This window comes from Lynx rufus, unplaced genomic scaffold (assembly GCF_022079265.1).
Source record: "Lynx rufus isolate CCGP_SWC_20201006 ecotype Redwood Valley unplaced genomic scaffold, mLynRuf1.p SCAF_15, whole genome shotgun sequence".
NCBI lineage: Eukaryota > Metazoa > Chordata > Mammalia > Carnivora > Felidae > Lynx > Lynx rufus.
Window position 1 is genome coordinate 26,410,001 of NW_025814829.1, and position 6,677 is coordinate 26,416,677.

The window sequence follows — 6,677 nt, forward strand, 5'->3', positions numbered from 1 at the left end:
AGTTTTTAAAAATTAACAATAAAATAATCTCCTTTACCAGTTCAGCTGTGATTATGTGAAAACTTGTTTGGCAATGGATTGGTAAGTGAAAACATGTCAGTTCATGCTCATTCATGTCAGTTTATTAAGCCACAAAACCATATGTTTTGTTTTTACTGGGCGTCTAGTGCGTGCTGATAATGAGACAGACATTGGGACCCACAACCAAATGAGACACAGCTCCCTAGGCTTCAAAGAGCTCTAGGTCTAATGCAAGCGGTGCACATATAAACATAGCCTAGTAGTGCAAAATAGGAGCATAAACAAGATGGGAAAGTCAGGATGCACTTCAATGGGGAAGAAAGAATTAAAATTAGATCTTAAAGAATAAGCAGAAATTGTCAATTGGGGCATAGATAAGCACAAAGACCATCATTTGAAAAGACTCAGAGTAAAGAAAAGGCCAATAAGGTAGGAAATAGTGGAATAGTGGTGAGGACTGACTGGTAAGAGAGAAGGTACAGGAAGGAAGGAAGGGAGAGAGAAGGAAGGAAGGAAGGGAGGGAGGGAGGGAATGAGAAGAAGAAGAAGAAAAATTGAGGCTTAGTCTGAACAACTATACATACCACTCTGAGGAGTCAGACACGGATGGAACCCAGAGTCCAAGAAAATTCACCAGAAGTTTATAGGCTTGGGCAAAGGAGAGACATCATCGGCTATGTTCGCTAAAAAGAGAATCCTCACACCATGTCTGGCACTAACAGTCACTCCATGTGTATTTGATGATGGAAAAGGAATATGAAGCTTGTATTGGAGGGGAACCACCTGGAAGAAAAAGAGACTAGTTTTACATTTCTTGAAGTACAGGGGAGAGAAATAAAGGCAACCTATAGGCAGGAACTGAGCAAAGGAGCAGGAGGGACAGACCCAGCGCATGTTAAAAAGTGTAACTGACACTGAAGCTCCTGTGTGGCTCGGTTGGTTAAGTGGTTAAGTGTCTGACTTCAGATCAGGTCATGATCTCAGGGTTCCTGAGTTCAAGCCCCACATTTGACTCTTTGCTCAGCAGTGTCCACTTGGGATCTTCTGTCCCCCTCTCTTTCTGCTCCGCAACCCTACTCATTCTCTCTCTCTCAAAATAAAGAAATAAACTTTTTTAAAAAGGTGTGACTGACCATATTACTTTAGAGGTTGGATGTTAAGGAGAGAGGAAAGACAACTTCTGGATTTCATGTTTGTAGATGGTGGTACCTATAACAGAGAGAGGAAAGTTAACATGAGGAGCAAATTTCTGTGAGAAATTCTGTGATCAAATTTCTCTGTGAGAAAGTTTGTCACTATCCTTTCTGTAATGCGACACGTATTTGTGAAATTTTATCTGCGACATGCGTCCCTGTCAGGTTTAAACACCATGGATACTCACGAGATACTGCTTGGTAAGTGTTCAGTTTTACTTATAGAAGAACAAAAGAAAGGATCAAGGGAAGGAGGAAGGAAGAGAAAGTTGAGAGACAGCAGTAGAAGTGGGTCCAGAGTTAAGGAGAGAACTGCACAGGTCAGCAAATAGAATCGTTCACATAAAACGCAGACTTGATATGAAAATTGTTGAATCAGTGCTGTTGTATAAATGCGGCTTTGACTCCATTCCAATATAGATTTTGAAAATCAACAAATTTCTTCCTGGCTGAAGAACATTTTTACATGTGTGGATATATTTCCAGTGAAGCTGCATCTACATGATTAATTTTTAAAGTAGTATCTGTAACGGAAACATTATTCTATTTCACTTTTCAAGCATCTTGAAAGTGGAGTGGCCAATTAATGGTTCGTTGCATTCCAGATGGAGAACTATAATGTCCTCGATGACACATTCTCAATGTCCCATTTCAAATGATAAGATATAAGTACTCAGCAAACTGCAGACATTCTAACACAATCAGAGAAACGAATCCCTGACACCAAAGTTTTCAGGATCTACAACAAACCCACCCATACTGTATTTAAGCAACAGCTATCACTTGGGCGATTTGATGTTTAAATACTGAGCTCATCTCTGATCATTTTAATACTGTCTTCACCAAGCATGTTTTAAAATAAGGCTAGAGGGGCGCCTGGGTGGCGCAGTCGGTTAAGCGTCCGACTTCAGCCAGGTCACGATCTCGCGCTCCGTGAGTTCGAGCCCCGCGTCGGGCTCTGGGCTGATGGCTCAGAGCCTGGAGCCTGTTTCCGATTCTGTGTCTCCCTCTCTCTCTGCCCCTCCCCCGTTCATGCTCTGTCTCTCTCTGTCCCAAAAATAAATAAACGTTGAAAAAAAAAAATTTTTAAAATAAGGCTAGAAATTATTAGCATATCATAGGAAAAAACAGAAAAGGAAAAATTACACAGGGTGACTAAGAAACACTCTGAATGTTTTAATATGCAGAGTCAAATATTCTTTTACACTTAACTCAATTTTGTCTTTCATATAGGTCTGACTTAATGTAAGGTGACTGATGTACTCTCCTTATTTCATCTATTGTAATGTTCTTCAATCGCCCGAGCATTTCTTAATCAAAAGAAGAGTTCCTTACCACCCTTGGATATCAAAGGAGAAGGTTTCTATAGCTATTACTGAACCAAAGAATGATTTTTTGAAGAACGAAAGGTGAAACATTGAAAACCCTTTCGGGATACATCTGAAAAATGCCACATGTGTGTTTCCTCCAAGTATCTGGTGCAACCCATCAAAAGACTAGTAAAAACACAGGCCCACACTCACTTGATACAAGTATTCATTTCTCCTATTCTCTCAAATTTCCTGTGTGGTGTGGATCTACTAATCTTACTCACGCGGAGTAGAGCAGAACTGGGTAAAAACGCTGGCTGTGATTAACGAGTCAGGTGAGGAAATGACCTCTGAAATGCTTTCATTTCAATAAACCTTTTATGCTAAAGAGCCAGGCCAGGGTACGATAGACATCGTCATGGCAGAGCAAAAGATATGTAACACGCGAACAATAGTAAGATCTCCTGCATTGAGGCACGTCCTATCTGCAGCCATAATGTCACTAGGTGAAAGTTATTTAATTACTTTGCCCTGGAAACTCCAGCCTGTTTGGTTCAAAAGAAGGCATTTATAAAGCCTACTTGGAATTAAGGTAATTAGCACGTATCCCATTATTCAAAAGCTCAGTCCTGTGAGAATAAATAATTATAAAATTCAATTTAGAAATGACTGGACTTTTTTTTTTTTTATGCTGTGGCTGGAGAACAGCTTCTCTCTCTCTCTCTCTCTCTCTCTCTCTCTCTCTCTCTCTCTCTCTCTTTAAGATGGAAACCTACCCATTTGAAAACAGAAGTTGTTAACTTGCTTCTTGAATTTAACATCTGGTAACATTTTCATCTTTTGCAAACTAGTAAAATGTTATAGTATTTTTGACAGTGAGAGTTCAGTGCCAGGAGAAATTTTATCAGTACAAAGAGACTACAAAATGGGTTTCTTACTGGGCCACAGGGTTTCTTAATCCTTATCTTACAACATAAAAAAATCGCTGCGGGGAAGGTGCTATTTGCCCATAATTTCTCTAGGAATTAATTTAGGGAGAACTTAATGGCAAAGAATGGGATACAACTATTCCCCTAGACTGAGTTAATGCGTAGAAGTGAAATCTGCTGTTGTTTGAATATTTTAGTCATTGAAAGGCTTTATGAGCACTGCACTTTACTGTAATCACTTCTCCCTCTTAATCTATCAATGCATCTAGATTTATTGGACCACATTTATCATTAATTGATTTGGTTTTTAAAACAGCCAATAACTTTTATTACCGTGTGATATTCAAAGACAAACATTTTAAATATTACCGGAAAACTTTTAATGGGGAAAAATGAAAACACTCGGGGACCACTGCACAGAGCCATCTGAGAGGGTTCCGCGGCATACACATCCTGAAAGCGTGTGACAGAAGCGGAGTGGTCACGGAGCAGTGTAGTGAAGATATAAGAATCGGGATGTAGATTCTAGCCCTGGAACTTATGGAGACTTCCTCCAGCCCTTCAAACTCTCTGCACCTCAATTTTCTCATCTGTAAACTGGGGAAATAGAGTGTAGGAATTAAGATAATTTGTGAAAAGCAACTAGCATAGTGCCTAGCAGTAATAGGGCTCATGACCAGTCGTTATTTGTTATTCCTGTAGGGGGCACTGTCTGAAGCGTAAATTGACAGGAACTGTTTTAAAATTTCAGCCTTTTAGGATTTTGAGCAGAAAGAAGCTACAAGAGTGTTGGCGAGTGTGTGAGCGCGCACGGATACATAGATGAGTTTACATCTGACTGTAGTCATACAACATAAAAGTGAAACACTGTCTATTCAATTTTCCAAAGCCTCTATATACAAATAAATTATTGAGCAAGGGCTTAGAAGCACAAATTACTTCTCCGAGGACAAGGAGGGTGTTACCCAATAAATGTTCTGATTCAAAGGTTCTGGCTAGGTCTGATTTGTCTGTGGTATCGCGGAAACTACTTAGAGGTCAGAAAGAGAATTAACACCTTTTCAAAAGCAAAACGAAACAAAAATCATTAAAAATCTTGGTTGCAGATAAAATGTTATTATAACCCAAATGTTCTAGGCAGCACTCAAATGAAATTGAAGGAAGAAATTCATCTGAACAGGTCTTACCTACAAAGAAAAAAACATCATTTGTTTTATTGTCATTAAAATAACATAATTGCCAACGTTGTTTGAACACTCACTATGTGTTTGACACATGCTAAGTGCTTTTCATGTATTACCTTATTGAATCCCTACAGCTCTGAAAGGAAAAAAAATGAAAGCTTTAAAACATTAGTAATTTACTCAAAATCTCCTGGCTACAGAGAGAAATAAAGATGCTGACCTTCATTACAGGTTTATATGATTACAAAACACCTCAGCCTAAGGTGTGCTTTTGAAATCACAATATATTTGGGGAGGGGTACAGAGGGGGGACAGAGGATCCCAAGCGGGGGCTGTGCTGATGGGCTTGATAACAGCCAGCCCAATGTAGGGCTTGAACTCAAAAACTTCGAGATCATGACCTGAGCCAAAGTCGGACGCTCAACCAACTGAGCCACCCAGGTGCCCCTGAAATTACGATACTTTTAAAAGTTATGTGAGATCAGAACAATTCAGATATCTATAAAAAAGTTTTTTCTTTAAAAAAATTATCTGTCATTTTCCCATGAAAGAAGAGACAATATGTGTATGCCCTCAAAATTAATGTACTGCAAAGATGTATGTTAAATGTATGAAAAATGAAAAACTTGAAAATGTGCAGTTAGGTTTGCATTTACAATAGACAACAATTATAGGAATGAAGCACCCCAAAAAATTCATGTCACTAAGTTTGGGAATGGGGATAAAGTTAAACTTGTCTTCAGAATGTCATAACAAAAACAGCAAAATGGCTTGAATGGAAAGCTTTATCAAAACCATAGATCTAGGAGGATAAATCCCCCTTTCGTGTTACATCAAGAAGAATGAAAGCACAAGACAGAAAACTATCTGTATTTCAAACCTTAGCAGAAGGAAGGGAATGCAAAAATATCATTTTATGATGGAAAATTGCGGAGTCACCACCCCTCTGCTGTTCCTCCTCAATAACCTCATCTTACATGAGAAGAAGCGAACATAACGGTAAACTCCTTGGGTCCCACACCCGGCTCTGTCCTCGGTAGATGTGTCACTCTGTGAAAGGTACTTATCCTCCTTGTGCGTCAGTTTCATAATTTATGAAATGGAGAAAATAATACCATCTACCTCATGGGGTTTTAATAAGGATAAAATGATTTGTAAAGTGCATAGAACAATACTCAACCCACAGTAGATTGGTTTTTTTTTTTTTTTGTAAAAAAGAAAACCACACATCTTTAGTTGCATAGCTAAATAAGAAATATTTGAACTATAAAAAAAGAGATATTTGAACTATAGATAATAACAACTAAAATGTATCAACTGCTTGCTATGCGTCAAGTGTTAAAATAAGTCCCTTGTATAGGTTAATTTGTTTAATTCTTGCAATAAGTTTTTGAGGTAGGTACTGCTCAGACAAATGAGATAACAGGGTCTCGTGGCTGATAAACTGTAGAACTGAGAGTCAACCCAGGCCATCTGGCTCCACAGTCCCCATTTTTAATTAGAAAACATAATTATGCTCCCAAATACAGGAAGGAAATCTCATCATTAAAGACATAGAAGATTGGTTAATGGTAAGTATCAAATGAGTTCTTCAACTAGCTTAATTTTAAGTTAATCAGAATGAGCCCAGACAACATCTTACGTTATCTTTAACGTAAGAGGAGGAATGTGTGTGTGTTTAATTTGTCAAAGATCATTCATGTGAGTCCAAAATATGTATTCGAAACCTTGCACTTCCCAGGATTGATTTAGTTCACTACAAACAGACAAAAAGAAAATAGCCACATAGATTAACTGTGACCTAATTATGTTAGCCTGTTCCCTGCAGGAATTTTCCATCTTAATTATTAACTCTATATTGGACTAAAGACAAACCCTTCTATCCTTTGTTATCCTCAAGCTGTGCTCTTGGAACTCCACAGAAAACAGCTATCATTTACTGAAATCTATCATGTTCCCTGTGTTGCACTAGCCCAAGGCTTCCTAAACGATGTTAAGGTAAAAATATTCTAGGGGATGTAATTAGGTGATCCAAGGGGA